At 41.1% G+C, this 17,217-nt stretch overlaps 1 protein-coding gene across 7 annotated transcripts in view; it reads right to left on the reverse strand.

The window, feature by feature from the left end:
- ARHGAP32 (Rho GTPase activating protein 32) overlaps positions 1-17,217 on the reverse strand; it is a 465,356-nt gene that overhangs the window by 386,842 nt on the left and 61,297 nt on the right. For 2 of the 7 annotated variants that reach the window (XM_075909245.1, XM_075909247.1), the window contains exon 3: positions 9,923-9,967. The exons of 4 other annotated variants lie outside the window; for them this stretch is intronic. The gene's annotated coding sequence lies outside the window, so the exon portion shown is untranslated. Of the gene's footprint in view, positions 1-9,922; positions 9,969-17,217 lie in introns of those variants that run through there. One more of the 7 variants, XM_075909246.1, reaches the window with a different exon arrangement.

Below are 17,217 nucleotides of genomic sequence, written 5' to 3' on the forward strand. Positions count from 1 at the left end.
AAGATTTATACTTGCCATTGCTGGCACACAATAGCAGATGATGGTATCGTGGGCACAAACAGAATTTGCAACAACAACAAAAAAGAGTGGAAGTGCTTTAAAAATATGGCCTGCAGCTATCACATTCCAGTGTACTACGGAACACCATATGTACACGTGTACAGCTCACGAAACTGTTCTAAAGTGTCTCTATAACGGTAAGCGAATTATGCGATTTCAAAATTCCAGGTGGAAGGTTTTATCCTTTATTAATTAATCTTTAATTTGCAACAGAAACATATATTCCTTGCAACACTTACTGCACAAGAGTGTACTAACAGCTCAGAAAGATGGAGGAAATAGATGGTTTTAACATCCTAGTGTTAAAATGATGGCATGGGGGGGTGAAATAAGCTGTTCAAATTCTCTCAGAAAACACTACTTCGTTGATTCATCCTATTGAAAGAAGCAGAAGTTATTCCATGTGTAGAGACACCCACATTCAAACCATGATTCACCAGGATATCTGGCTGCCAGCCAGTGCTGCAGTTCCAGTTACTATGACAATGTCAATACCTCAGTGGCCTACAATCTTACCCAACATGGTAGTAATTCAGAAATAAATAAATAAACCTACCAGCCCACCCACCCCTCACCTCCTGGGGAGGTCCATGTAAAAGAAATTCAAGGAAATGTTTCATCAAAAATCCTTGACAGAAAATGAAACACAGAGGAAACAACAACAAGATTTGCAATCAATTGAGGATGCTATTTTTAGAGCAGGACACCACCTGATCTCCTTGAATATCTGCTCTGCCAACCTAACAAATGTTAATTCTGTGCAATAACAGAAAGGACCCTCTTTTATAAATGCTTCTGGTGCAAAGGAAAGGTTGCTACTCCTGCCTGAATATCTTGCATGGATACAAAGCAGATCCATATAAAACCTGACCCAGCTACTAATCTAACAGTTTAAAACAGCTTCTAATCTAAATGGAGAATCCTGTTCACCACAAGAGGAAAATGCAGACACTCTGCTCACTTGGACAAAAATATATATAAGTGAATAATGGTCCTATTCTGGTATTCATGCTTGTTTGTTTATTTTTAATGCTCTCGTGGGTTATTTATCTGTACAGAAATAAAAGCAGAGAATCTTTTTAGGGTAATATTTTTAACTTGCTCAAACAATTAAAAACAATGAGATGGAGGTGAGGGGCAATTGGGTGGTTGGCAAGTGAACTTGATCCAACAAGCTACGTATGCCCTGATCCTGCTAAGAGAAGCATGCGAGCAGATCTCTGCACCCACTCTGAGTCCTGTGGACTGCAAGAGGCTTTGGGTGAGGTGCCGGGGTCTGTCTGTAGTGTCCTCTTTGCAGAGCCAGGTTCTAACTTTATACACTAGGGACCCAAACTTGTAGACACTTCCTGCTGTGCATAGTGCTTGTAGGATGAGGCTTAAACTCTGGACTGCAGAGTCACTGTCACTCATCAGTCTGTTATCTGGGAATAGCATACAGCTTGCGGCTGTGCAGATCGTTAATTTTTTTTCCTGGTCTAGCACACTTTTAAGCTGTGAATGAACAAAGCATGCCAATAGAAAGATTAACAGATTGAAATGCTATTTAGGATTTGCTAGTGTATCTTCACTACAAAAAGTGTTTAACTATTCTAATGCAAGCCAGTCCTATCAGTCTAGTTTTGCGAGGACAGATTTATCTTCGTGGCCTTGGATTTGTTAGAAAAGAAAAAACTATTTGTACTACATACTGTTCAATAGCCTTAATTTCCATTTTGCCTTTAGTCTTCAAAATTTAAAATTAAGTTCTATTAAACCAGTAACCAATTCCCAGTAATGGTAAATGATTTATTTGAAGTGTAACTGTTTCAGGATCTTTTTTTATTGTCATCTCTGTTCATTAAAAGAGACAGCGTGTAGATTACTGGTACTGTACAAGCCTCAACCAGTGTCACCCAATTGCCCCTCACATCTCTTTTTTTTTTTTCCAATTGCTTGTGAGCAAGTTAAAAATATTAACCTAAAAAGATTCTTTTGTATTTCTAGACTGATTTTATTCACAGTTCCAACTTGTTGACTCCCTGAACAGCTATTTGTTTATGACAACACACCTCAATGTTGCAAAGTCATTTGTTATACATCTCCATGATTAAATCTACTGTATTTGAACTCCTAACTCCACTTCAATTAACTTCAAACATTTTTCTACCATAAGTACCTTGCTCAAACATATGAAATCAATCTTCTATAGGGATGGGTTTTGGTTTTGTTACAAGAAGAAGTGGGCAAATCTTTAAAGAAAGTCTTGCACATCCCAGTTTGAAGAAACAGGTACCGGATAGTTATATTACTGAGCATAGGTTGGCTGAGGAGTAGGAAAAAGAAAGTCCGAGCTCACTTTGAAAGCACTGGACTAAGATTTAGAAGATGAGAGTTCAAATCCTAGCTCTGCTCAGACTTCCTTAGAAAAGCCATATTGTCTCCCGGTACCTCATTTTCTTATATGTAATACCGTCCTAAGTCTTGGATCCATGTGCTTAACTTCAAGCATGCAAGTAGTTCCACTGATGCCAGTGGGGCTACACGATGTTTAAACTGTTTTGCTGGAGCAGAATCTAAAAGTATATTTTTACAATTACATTCATCTTCCTCCTCCCCCCCCCCCCCCCCCCCATGCAAACAAATCCTGGAAAAATTTCTCCCTAATGAAAATTGTTGCAATATTGGCATCAGCTAAAGGTAGGGAGAATACTTGTCCATTCTGATAACATACAGCCCTTATCCTTGCCTTTACATTTAAGTGGCTGTGGGTGATTGGAGACAGAAGAAGAAAGGCTCTAACTGCAACAGGGCAGGGCACTCTTACATGTACACATACAAAATTTAAATCATGCAAATTGACTATACACATTATTTTCAGTGACAGTAAACTTCATTTAGAAAAAAAAACTGTTCCACGGCATGTATGTTTCTATATTAACCACTAGACAATGCTGCCCAGCCAAATAAGGTCAGATTTACATTAGTTTCAGCTCCACTGGAAGTCCAGAATTAGTTGAGAGAAACAAGTTTGCCATGCATATAAAAGTTGAGGTAAAATCTGCCTGGGTGCAGACTGCTAGTACCTGGCCTATGCACCACTTAAGTACTGCTGCCCCAGGATGAATTTCATGTGAAGAGAGAAAAGGAAAAATGTTTTTCAGGAGGATATTACAGGAAAAAGGAAAAACAAAATGAGACACACTAAACGTTTAAGAAAAAGAACAGAAACAGATGGCAGATCAAAAGGCTCTATTTTACATCCCATTGAGGTTATCTGAGATTTGCATTTCACAAGCTGACAGCCTCTGGCAGTACTATATATTGGATATATTTGATCAGCCTCTTTAAAACAATCTTTTTCCTAAGGCACGTTAGGGCTCATCTCCTCTACTTTTCTCCCCCTTAACTCCACATGTTTTATAACTGACGGATGTTGAAATATTGCCAGTATTATAATAATTGAGATTTAAAAAAAAAAAAAAAAAAAAAAAAAAAAACTTACATCCCCATACATTATCACCATCATCAAATAAAAAGGGAAAGAAAGACAATCCAGGGAATTACAAACCAGTCAGTTTAACCTGGTACCTGAAAAGATAATGGAGCAAATAATTAAGCAAACCATTTGCAAACTTCTAGACAATAATACAGTGGTAAGTAACATTTAGGATGGTTTTGTTAAAAACAGTGCATGGCAAACCAACCTGATAGTTTCCTTTCACAATGTAACAAGCCTTGTGGATAGAGAGGAAGTGGGAGATGTGGTATATCTTAACATCAGTAACGCTTTTGACAGTGTCCTTCTCATTAAAAAAAAAACTCGGGAGATGCAACATAGATGGAGCTACTATAAGGTGGATGCACAATTGGTTGGAAAATCATTCCCACAGAGTAGTTATCAATGGTTCACAATCATGCTGGAAGGGCAAACCAGGTTCTGCAGGGATCGGTTCTGGGTCTGGTTCTGTTCAATATTTCCATAAATGATTTAGACAATGGCATGAACAGTACACTTGTAAAGTGTGCAGATGATTCCAAGTTGGGAGAGGTTGCAAGTGCGTTGGAGGATAGGATTAAGATTCAAAATGATCTGGACAATCTGGAGAAATGGTTTGAGGTAAATACGATGAAATTCAATAAGGACAAATGCACTCAACTTAGGAAGGAACAACTTAGGAAGGAACACCCATAGAAAATGGGACATGGCAGCCTACGAAGGAGTACTGTGAAATGGGATTTAGAGGTCATAAGGATCTTAGGTTAAATATGAGTCATCAGTGTAACACTGGCAAAAAAAAGCGAACAGTATTCTGGGATATATTAGCATAAGTGCCATAAGCAAGACTTGTGACGTAATTCTTGACCTCTACTCTGAGCTAATGAGTCCTGAACTGTATATGTAGTATTGTGTTCATTTCTGGGTACCACATTTAAGGTACAATGTGGAGAAATTGAAGAAAGTCCAAATCAGAGCAACAAAAATGATTAAAGGTATAGAAAACATTCTCTGTGAGGCAAGATTGGGGGGAAAAATGGGGTTTGTTTAGTCTGGAAAAGAAAAGACTGAGAGGGAACGTGGGAAATGTTTTCAAGTTCCTAAAAGGTTATTATAAGCAGGAGGGAGAAAAACTGTTCTCCTTAACCTCTGAGAATAGGACAAGAAACAATGGACTCAAATTGCAGCAAGGTAGGTTTAGGTTGGACATTAGGTAAAACTTCTTGTCATGGTGGTTAAGCACTGGAATAAATTGCCTAGAGGGGTTGAAAAATATCCATTAAGGGAGATTCTAAAGAGCAGGTTAGACAAACACCTGTCAGGGAAGGTTCAGATAATACTTTGTTCTGCCAGAGTGCAGGAGACTGAACTAGATGGCCTCTCAGGGTACGTCTAGACTACAGGCTTCTGTTGACAGAAGTTTTGTCGACAGATACTGTCAACAAAACTTCTGTCGACAAAGAGCGTCTAGACTACATTGAGTTCTGTCGACAAAGCAAGATGCTTTGTCGACATCGTAGTGTGGACGCAAAAGACAGTTTACATGCAATAACACCTTCTGTCGACAGAGTTTCTGTCGACAGAAGGCGTTATGCCTCGTAAAATGAGGTTTACCAGCGTCGACAGAACTCAGCGGTAGTGTGGACGCAGGTATAGTTTTGTCGACAAAAGTCCACTTTTGTTGACAAAACCCTGTAGTCTAGACACACCCTCAAGGTCCTTTCCAGTCCTATGACCCCATAATCACCATGATGTTCCCCTTATACCTCTGGCGTTTAGGTTGGCCACAATGCACCTCCACTCCTTACTGTTTCTGGCAAGTCTTTCAATGGTGCCCCACATGTGCCCCATACAGAATTTTTAGAATGGATCTTGCTCTACTGTTGATTAGAGGGCAATGCTGCATCACATGCAACTGGAAACAGGGCTCAACCCTATAAGTGGGACCAATGGCCTCACAAGTATGACTCACAGGAGTAAAACTTGTAGGATTGAGCCAGGCTAATGAAACAGTCTTACAGAGTGAAGAAAGATGAAGTCACTAAGATCTTACAGAAATCAGGAATCTCAACAAAATAAATATCGATATCACAATAAGAAGCCAACACCAAATGGTTTTTTAAATGTAAAAAGTACGTGCTATGAATAGAATTAATCCTTTTGTGGAAAGTCATAAGTGAATAACAACAAAATTTTTTTGAAGAAGTCACCCTGAAAATCTAGATAAATTAAAATAGAATAACATGTCCACAGTACTTTCCAGCATCCTATGGAATTCTACAGCCATGATAAAATTATCCATTAATTTGTACTGGACTTTCCCATGGCAATAATGCAACACCTTTTAGGCACAAAAGGCCCAATTACTTATTTTCCCCTTTACATGTCAGAGATTGAAAATATCACTGATACAAGGACTGAGCAATGATATTCCCTCCTAGATCATAGCCAATTAAATTAATAGCAGGACAATAGACAACATAAGAACATAAGAACGGCCGTACTGGGTCAGACCAAAGGTCCATCTAACCCAGTATCCTGTCTACCGACAGTGGCCAGCACCAGGTGCCCCAGAGAGGGTGGACCGAAGACAATGATCAAGCGATTTGTCTCCTGCCATCCCTCTCCAGCCTCTGACAAACAGAGGCCAAGGACACCATTTTATCCCCTGGCTAATAGCCTTTTATGGACCTAACCTCCATGAATTTATCCAGCTTCTCTTTAAACTCTATTATAGTCCTAGCCTTCACCGCCTCCTCTGGCAAGGAGTTCCACAGGTTGACAACACGCTGTGTGAAAAAGAACATCCTTTTATTAGTTTTAAACCTGCTACCCATTAAGGGATACCTTTAACATCCAGTATTTCATGAAACATCAGATCTATGCATGAACATCTCTCAATATTGGAAGCTAACAATCTCGTTTATTTTATCAGCTAATACCTCACTAGCTGCTACAGTTAGGGATTCATGTTTTACATTAGTTGAAATCTGGGATTCCGGGTTTTCAGATACAAAGCACTGAAGTCTAGAAGCACCCATGACAGTGATAACTACAAGTATATCAAAATCAGAGTAGTGGGAGATGAACCAAAATGGTATTCTATATTTGTGATTTTATAGCATCACATCCCACTATCTATAAGGCTAGAAACACTTTGGCTGGACCAGTACAAAATGCATACAAGACTAGTAACCTTTCCAAGGTCAGTGTCAGCGTTCAGAAGTTTTGATCCCAGTGTTTTCATCTCTTTCAACAGTAATAATGATTATGGGGATCAAGCATTTCCAGGCAACTGCTGAGTCCATCCATCAAACTCCATTCAGCCTGTAGTTATTTGCCAGGAACTTATGTCTTCCCATTATTAATTACTCTTTTAGACCCAGTGTATGTGCAAGAACATATTCCATTTGACTTATACATGGTTTACACAGGAAGAATTCTTGTGCCTTATATAGCGTGAATGCTTCAGTAAGAACATCCCACCTTACTCCTTGTAGATAAGTAAGTATCCCCTGCCTGAGAAACAGAACTTCACAAAAGAGCTGGATAAAAAGGGTGCATTCCTAGTGATACTGTAAAATACATTTGAAGATTGTACAACGGGTCTACCTGAGCATTGGGAATCAGCAATCTCATCAGGTCTCTTAAAAGATGTAGGAACCATACCATTCTGCCTAGTGCATCAGCTTACAGCTACTCAAATGGGAATTTGCAAATATGTTCAAGCAGAAAAATATCTTTTCTATGTCCATCAAGCCTCATCTTTGTAGGACCTTCAAGATTTGTTGTCATGTGTTTATTTCAAGCAATCCCTTGGTAAAGGGAAATGCCTTTGTATGCAGACAGTAAGCAATGCCTGGACTATAGTATACAGAATTGCTTCTTTATAGCTTTCATCTTCTAATATTTAATGTCCGTGACATCAAAGGCCCAAAAATAACTGTATTCTCATTCAACAGAAAACAAATGCTTATTTAAAAGGCACTGGGAAGTCCACCCACATTTCATAAGGTTTGAATAGAATGTAAGTAATACTTACTTAGCATTGATTTTGTTGTGATTTTTTTCCCCTTTTGGAAATGCCAGGAAAAAAATAGCTTTTTGGAGGCTGAGTTTCAGGGGAGCACAGCAGCCAGAACTCCAAGTGAAGTCATGGGGGTTGTGGGTTCATAGCACCTCTGAAAATCAGGTACGTCACAAATCCAAAAAAATCAAAAGGGAGCCTTTTAAGATTTCTGCCATATTATATCTCATTTTGAACTTGCCCCTTTTGCTTCCCTCAACCTTCAAGTGATCAAAAAACATCTCACTCCCTTTCTCCTATCTCAAAGACAAGACCAAGCGTCCCTCTCAAAATAAAGGCTCTCCCCATCTTCTGAACACACCCATATTCCTGCCTTCAATGGCTGATTCATTCTCCCTGCCATATTACTCATTCCCACATGCACCAACCTGCATTGCAGACCTGGCCTCACTTACTGAGATTAATTCAGTTTCACAGATGGGGAACCTGAAGCACAGGGCCGTCATACAGAGTTCCAGTGGCAGATGTAGTAGTAGAATCTTGACTCCTAGGCTGGTGCCTTCCTAGTAATACCTCCCTCCTAACTTGTTCAAGGTGAAGCGTTACCAGAAGGGCATCTCAGTCCTTCCAAAAGTATTTTGGTGCAGGAAATACTGTTTAGGTAATTGAAACCACAAAGGAATGGTACTGCTGACAAGTTCAGTAATCACTAGTTCACTGTAGGCTTCCAGGAGGCATTAAGCTTGCACCTAACTAAACTGCTTAAGAAAGAAAGTACAAAAACAGATTCTATTGAGTGTGCTAAATTAAGGATAGCTGTTAAGTTCCAATTTTCTGACCACTTTGATCTCCCCCCCCCCCCCAAACCTTTTCCTTAAAAGTTGTGTGCATAGACGACTATCGTCCATTTTCAGTTTTGGTAGAAAAAAAACTTTTCATTGCTGAGCCAGCAGGGACCAGAAAGACTGAAGTTGCAACATGCTGAACACCTAGAGGGATAGAGTGCCTCTTATCAACTGAGAGAGGTCCCTCTGGCTGATTAAGGAGCAGAATTCACAAGTTTCAAAGAAAATTACTACTCATAGAAGATAGTAGCTATGTTACAGACCCTCCAGGGATCAGGTGGCGAGGAGAGCATAAAGCCTGGGGAATTGAAGACAATCGCAGTGCTTCAAGAAGGACACAAAACTGCTCATTAACACACACGGATATTTTAATTTTGCTAGAGCAGCACAAACAACTGTAAACTATTGCAGTCACATGAAATGTGGGTCGTGAGGTTTGATTTCAGAAGTGGGTCAACAGCTATGCATCCTGTGACTTCTGACAAATCAAGAGTGGCAGATACAAGCTTCATTTGAGGATATCTTGTCTTCTAAATAATCCATAGCTGTCTGCCCTCCAGAGACTCTTGGGGAGGAGGCAAAATGGCCTTGGTCATTCAAGATTGACTGCTTATAGTTAGAGATATAAAGTCTCTCTTCTATACCCAGTGATCCTTGCTGAGCTAGTCAAGAACCCTCACCACTTGGCTACAGAATGTCCTTCAATATAAAGATGGCTTTAATATTCTCCTCACTACAGGTCTTTCAATCATCAGCTTCATTATCCGATCAAGAGGCCTGATCCAGAGTGCAAAGTCTCCTATCCACTTCTGATCAAAGAGAACAGCTGAGATATTAAAGAGGTTAGACTTATCCACACTAATTTTGCCTTCATGATTAAACTGAATTCCTGGAGGGTTACTAAGACTCATCTAAATCAACAGGCTTGTCTATACTACAAAGTTTAGTTAACAAAAAAACTATATTGACATGGAATAAAAGACAAAACAAAAATCACCAAAGGGTGTTAACACTTGCTTCCTTTGTCAACAGATCACGTCTCCCTTGGGGCATCATCATTGACAGCATGAGCAACACACTGTGGGCATCTTGGGACCATGCTAAATGTCCCACCATGCACTGCTTTCTGTCCCAGCCCTCCATTGGCTTCCAGCTCTCACTGGTTATACGACAAAATTTGATCATGTAGATGAGGCCAAAAGCAGATAGTTGGCTTGATCCTCTAATGGCAAAAGCTCATCCATATTCAGGGAAATACATGGATAGAGTGTCCGTTCTACAAAAGTTACTACGTCTTTTATATAGTAAATAGCCTTGAATTAGTCTTCCCCATCCATATAATTAAAGCATCGTCATTTCACTGTGATATTCTAGGCCTCTTTTTTAAAAAAATAGTTAATTTCTCTAGGCTGTTTTTTTAATGCACAGAATTCTGCATGTTAAATCAAAACATTTTTATTCCAAATGCACAAAGCAACTCAAAGTCAATTAAAATTAACCCAATTTCCTTACCACAAAATAATTCCACACTGGAAAAAAAACACCACACTTTTGGTCCTACAGGATAAAGCAGAAAAGAAAAATTCTGAGAAGAAAAACAAAAATAATTTCAACTCTAACTCTGTTTGCCAGCAATGTTCAAGGTCATCTTCTTAATGACACTTAGAGACAAAGATCATTCTGTCTTTATGAGGCAAATACTACTACTTATGGCTTTTACAGCACTGCTAATATTTAAAGTAACTTACAAACATGAATAAATATTCTGAGTACCTCTGTAAGTTACAGAAGTATTCTCATCATGCCTGTTTCACAGATGGGAAAACTGAAGCTCAGAAAGTTTAAGTAATTTGCCCTAGGCTACAACTGTTCAAATTGATAGGCCATACCTAGCACAACATATAGTCATTCTTTAGAATAAAAGACCCAATCCTGCAAAAGGCTAAGGATAAAGGGTTAAATCACTGGTCTCCAATCTCCTTACATCCAAGATCACTTTTTAAATGTCAGGGCAAGACAAGATCTACTCCAGTGGTCCCCAACGCGGTGCCCACGGGCACCATGGCGCCCGCCAGGCCATTTCCGTGCGCCTGCCGAGTGATCGGGGCCGGCTCTGCCCCAGTATGGCCATTATGTTATTTTCTAATACTATTAATACTATTAATGCAGAGCCGCAGAGGGGTAGTTGCTGGGACCTGGCTTGAGTGCTTACAGTGCTAACCCTAACTGATTAATCATGTAGCAGATATTTTTTTTGTCAACTACACAATTAATGAATTCCACAATTCTTAACATCCCTAACCTAAAGCCCTCCCACTCTCTGCACCTTGCCCTCACTTCACTATGCTCACCCACCACCTCATTTTTGAGTGAATGTTTCAAAAGCTACCATATGATTAAGGGTATTGTCCGCACTGAAAAACAAAAAGTCACAAAGCCTAGGTCAAGTGATTTGTGCTCCTGGCGTTAATACTATACAGGCTGTCCCCAGGTTACATGGATCCGACTTACATCAGATCCCTACTTACAAACGGGGTGAGGCAACCCCGCACTAGCTGCTTCCCCCCAGCAGACCAGGGAGACACGAAGCTAGCGCCCCCCCTCCCCCCCCCCAGCAGACCAGGGAGACACGAAGCGGCTTTTCTCAGCATACACCTCAGCTTGAGAATAAAGGACTGAGGGAAGTGAGGTGTGGGAGAATAAAACTGAGCTCTGGAGAAATGTTTGGCTAGAGTTTCCCCTACAATATGTACCAGTTCCGACTTACATACAAATTCAACTTAAGAACAAACCTACAGTCCCTATCTTGTACGTAACCCGGGGACTGCCTGTACAGCTAATAACTGCTGATATTTGAGCTCAATCTACCTACAAATGAAAAAATAGTCAGCAGCAGGTTTTAAAACGAACAGAAGGATTTCTTCTACAACACACCTCCTGTGAAACTCTGCCAGAGGATGTTGAGAAGGCCAAGACTATAACAGGGCTCAGAAAAAGAGCTAGATGAATTAACGGAGAATAGGTCCATCAATGGGTATTAGCCAGGATGGGCAGGAATGGTGTCTCTAGCCTCTATCTATCAGAAGCTGGGAATGGGCGACAGAGGATGGATCACTTGATGACGCCCTGTTCTGTTCATTCCCTCTGGGGCACCTGGCATTGGCCACTGTCTGAAGACAGGATGCTGGGCTAGATAACCGTTTTTCCTGGGCTAGATAACCGTTTTTCCAGCTTGGGTCACAGAACCACCAAGGTAAGCCCCCAGGGTAAGCCCCACCACTTTTTTTTATTTAACACATATGTAGCTGTGGAACTTTGAAGCTCCCATTGGCTACAATTCGTCGTTTCCAGCCAAGGGGAGCTGTAGGAAGTGTGGCTTACCCTGACAGCCCCACAATCCAACTTTGAAAAAAAGCTGGGCTAGATGGGCTTTCGGTCTGACCCGGTATGGACAGTCTAATATTCTAAGCGGGAGTTCAGGGTTTGAAATGTGGAAAGGAAGGTGGCTCTGGGAACGTGTCTTAATTTTGGCTGTGGAATCTCGAATTTATGGTTCCTCTAGGTGACAGTCTGTCATGCTCTCCGCTCTAAACATAGCAGCCTATAATTGATTCAACACATGTTCATTAGTAAGGAAATACAGAAATCCCTCCCTACCCAGCTCTTCACTGGTGATTCATTCCCCAAGTATCACTGGTGGGTTTGTGAGCTCTTTCGCCTCCACTAGATTTACAACTACGCTCTGCATCTGTGCTGTTAAGCGTTAGTATGCAAGCACAATGTCTTTTCCCATCTGTTACCATAGCAGCCATGAAGTAGCATAACATGCCTGTAACAAAAGACTTTTATAGGTAGAAGACTAGGAGTTGTCAACAGCAATGACCTCAACCTCACAGCCACGGATATCCAGCAGATCAACAGCAATGAAATTCTGATTTTCAGAGAGTGCAAGGAGTTTTTTTGCAAGTCAAAAAATGCAGCTTCTTTCACAATTAACATAATGAATTGTGTGAATTTCAGATTTGCAAAAGAAACTTAACTCTTATACTGCTTACATTTTTCAAGGCTGAAGGGCTCTTCTGCAGCATGATATACAAACTTACTTGCTACCCGTGCTTGAGAAATTCTTTTCTTCAAGCTCTACCTATCAACTTTCCCTTTCCTTTGTGAGTATGGGGGAAGGGGAGAAAGATGTTTAACCAATTTCATTCTCAAGTGTTCACATCGTTTCACAGAATAATTATAAACAAACTCCTGTATGAAAAATAGGGAAAAGCACTTAGATTCAGAAACATTTATAAATGTGGGGACAATACCAATTTTAAGTGTAGAAGGCAGTTAAATTAAAATTTCACACTTTCCTATAAATAGTTCAAAATCCCCAAAAAAGGGTCACAACATGCATCCTGGGACATTATAATTATAACTATTCCAACTCAGTATGAATGACTGTTCATCCTCTGCTAGATAACTGAAAAAAAGGTCTACTACAGTCAACAGGAGCATTACAGCCAGAGACTGAAAATCCATAATTCCACCATATGCTTCATACAGAGAAAGCAGCAGCGAAAGCAAATGAGAAAAATTTGTTCTTAAAAAGCAAGGCCAATAAAAAGTTTAGGACAGAGGTTTCTGATCCCTATGAAGTATGTGCCATATGTAAATGATGGTGCAAATTTTCTAGAAATGTAGAATTGGTTATTTTGGGCAAAAATTACTGAAGTGAAGTAAGTAGATTTACAGGCCTTGAAAATTTAATGTCTGGGATAAAATAATAAATGGCAGGTGGAGTATATTAATACACCTATTTAAAAAACATCTTTTCTCTTTGGAGGCAAGGATCCTATATTATTTTTCTACTTGTTTTGCATGTTATTTACACCCCCAAACTAGGCTGAATACCACTTAAGCTTTCCAAAGATGGATAAATATTATTTCCATTTTGTAAAAGAAATTTGCCAAGGTTCAGACTAAGTTACTAAGCAGAACTACAAATATCCGCAGATACCCAGCCTTGTTTCCTATCCATGGCCTCACATTCTGTATGTATCCTATGTACCTCTACTCAAGGCTAGCAGTTAGGGCTTTTAAAAAACATTTAAGTCCTAAGGCATTTATATTACTTTTTAAACCAAATTTATTATTAACCTCTTTCTGATCTTACTGGGCCACACAACAGCAGGCTGCATCTGGCCCACAGGCCATATTTTGCCCACCCCGATCTAGACTGTCCCTGACTGACATGTGTTTGCCTAAACTGTGCTTAAAAATCTTCAGAGATGGAGATTCCAAATAGCCCTAGACAGTTTATTCCAGCGCTTATCTTCCCTCACGGGAAGTTTTTCCTAATGTCCAACCTAAAGCTCCCTCACCACAATTTAAACCAATTGCTTCTTGTCTATAATCAGAGATTAAAAAGTTTGGAGACCACATCCATAATCACAAGATCACCTTTTAAATTTAAGTGCAATGCAAGATCTACCTCAAACCCAAACACTCTTGCCTGGCTTCCTTCCCTCCCTTCTCTGAGGCCTTGTCCTGCTTCCTCTGTTGCCCTTCCCTTCCTGAACCTCATTCACTTTCACCAGCCTGGGGTGGGGGTGCAGGCTCTAAGTCTTAGGCATGTGGCAAATGCCCTATCCCCTTGGCCACCCCTGAGTCCACCCCACCCTGCCTTTAGGGGGTCCCTCAACCTGCCTTTCTAGGGCAGGAGCCAGGTCCATCCCTGGGGCAGCCAGTGTTGGCAGCCCAGCCATTGCATGAATGGTTGGAGGGGGCGGGATTGAGCCCACCAGCCTGTATTCCAGAGGAAGATGCTCATCCCGCTCCACACCCCTACCTTCAAGCCCACCCCCTCCACCCACCCTGGGACTGACCAGACACAGGTTGAGGGACCCTCTGAAGGTAGGGAGATGGGGTGAACTGGAGAATAGAGCAGTTGCCTGGGGAGCACAGAGTGGTGGGTTCAAGGCCTGCCCACCCTGGGAGCAGCTGGACAGTTGTCTCAAGGATGGAGCAGCAGAGCCAAGGCAATCCTACTCATGCCCTGGCCCCACACCACTCCCAAAAGCAGCTGGCATATAGAGCAATGGCTCCATGTGCTGCCCCTCATCCACAGGCACTGAGCCCACAGCCTCCACTGGCCACACCTCTCCATTATTGACCAATGGGAGCTGCAGGAGTGGTGTCTACAGGCAAGGATGGCACGTGGAGACCCCCCTGCTCTGACTTTCTCAGGAGCTGCAGGGACATGCCAGCCCCCTCCAGGAGCACAACCAACCAAAGGGATGACATGACAAACTCCAGGCATGACAGGCTAGGCATTTTAGTACTCAAAGAATTAAATTTAAGCATAAGAGAAATGAAAGTTAGGAAATGCACAGTCCAGACACAAACTAAAAAGAACCCACTTTGCAAGCAGTAAAAGTAGTAACAACCCCCCATGTACACGTTGGGTCAGGAGATGAGAGGGAAGGACAGTGTGTGTGCGTGAGAATGACAGATACACACACAATGTGAGAGAGTGACAGAAATTTGCATTGCCAAGCTCCCTCCATCCCCTTCCCTCTGTGTGGAGATGGGGTACAGCAGTGGGGGGAGGAGGGACACCCTGACATCAGCACTCCTCCTGCACACCAAGCAGGAGGCTTCTAAGGCAGAAGACAGGAACAGCATGACAATGGGGGAGGGACAAATGAAGTCCCAGCACTTGATAGCTTCCTGGCCAGACTAGTCAGGATCACCTGACAGAGGCTCCAAGATCTACCAGTAGATCCCAGTCTACTGGTTGGTGACCACTGGATTAAGGAGAATAATTTTCCTCCATCCTCAGTGTAAACAACATTTTAGGTACTTGAAAACAGTTATGTCCCCTCTCAGTTCTCCCTTTTTCCAGACTAAATAAACCCAGTTATTTTCAATCTTCCCTCACAGGACATGCTTTCTAGATCATTTTTGTTGTTATCATCTGGACTTTTACCAATTTCCCAACATCTTTCCTGAAATGTGGCATCCAGAAATGAACACAATCTCCAGTTGAGGCCTAATCAGAATGGAGAGGAATACAAGAATGATTTCTGCTAATGCATCCCAGAATGATGTTTGCCTTTTTTGCCTCACTCCTACATAGTAGAGAAAAAGTCACCTGGTCTCCTGAACACAATTATTCTCCAGTTATTTCAATTTTTGAACAAAGAATATCTTGCCAAGTTTGCGTGCCTATAGCAGATTACAAATTCATCAGAATCATCACATTATGCAGAATTGACAACTATATATGCACTAAATATTTATGTCCACGTGGTATTCTTTACAGTGAAAGCTAATGACCTTTACATCACAGTAAAAGGCTAAATTCTTCCCAAAAATACACAGGACTAGAGCCTTGGCTGGTATTAATAGATATAACTCGACTAAAGTCCACAGAGCTACAATGATTTATCCTAGGTGGGCTCTGGCCCATGAACTTTGCCATCACTAATTTGGCTACTACTGTAGGCTGGGAATACAATTGTGCCTCTACACCCTTTTCCACAATTCTTGCCAAATAGATGATGTTTGGCTTGCTGTGTCACACAAGCAGAAAGAGAGAAATGCCTCACAAGTGCTTTTTAGTATCTAGAAGCTACAAATTCCTAATGTTCTGATACGGGAGCATTTGTTTCCCCTCGGGTTTTCTTTCTTCCCCAACGTTACTGAATATATGGATCAGGGAAACAAGCTAGACCACAGCTCAGATTCCCATTTCTTCTTCAGCCATCTTGTCATCATAATACGTCCCATTCCTGCTACACTTCTCTTTGTCATGATACACTTCTTTTTATCATGACGATAGACGCAGCCACTGGGGAGCAGTAAAGGAAGAAAGAAGCAGCTTGCCATCACCCAATCCCAGATAAACCAGATCATCTGGATTGTAGATACTGAGCATGTGCTCAACTAATACTTCTATCATTGTGAAATTTGCTCACGCAGTTTTACCCTGATACTACAGAGCATTACAGAAGCCATATTGACTCTCAACCACTATAACACTGGGAATAAAGAACATGCACCATTTGCTACATTCCTTCCAGCAAAGTACAGTAAAGGTTGTTGATAATCTCAGTGCATTCTATATACCTCCTGCCGCTCAATTGTGCTTCTTTTCAACACTATAGATAATAACGCAGTAGAAGAGAGAAATCTAAAGTAACTGCATTCTAAAGACAGGCATAAAATCACATCATGCAAAGCACTTTCACGCTACTGCCCATGTACCATAGGCAGTAAAAGCTTCAACGTTCAATCAAGATGCCATTCTGAAACTACTAGAAATTACTTGCATGCTTCACCGGTTCTGTGGATAAAAGCCTTTTTAATGTTAATATTTTACAAATATCATAAAATAAGCATTATAATAATATTTTAGCATCTCCCATTTGAGGCTCTCAAAACCCTTTGCAGATATTAACTAAATGAACCTCACAACCTCACTCTCCCACCATCTTGTCTGATATGCAGATGAAAATATTGAGGCACAGATGAAGCAAGTACAGTAACTTTCCTAAGGCCTAAAAGCAAGTCTCTGGCCAGGTCAGGAATAGAACACTTCCAACTACGATTTAGTCTCAACTACTTTTAGTGAAAGTTATGGACAGGTCATGAGCAATAAACAAAAGATCACAGCCTATGACATGTCCATAACTTATACTAAAAATACCTGTAATTAAATCGGGGGAGGGGAGTCTAGAGGGGCTGCTGGTGGGGTGGGGGGCATCAGAGGTCTGGGGGACTGCTGCTGCTAGGGAGAGAAACCAGGAGACCAC

Source organism: Pelodiscus sinensis, chromosome 26 (genome assembly GCF_049634645.1).
Source record: "Pelodiscus sinensis isolate JC-2024 chromosome 26, ASM4963464v1, whole genome shotgun sequence".
Lineage (NCBI taxonomy): Eukaryota > Metazoa > Chordata > Testudines > Trionychidae > Pelodiscus > Pelodiscus sinensis.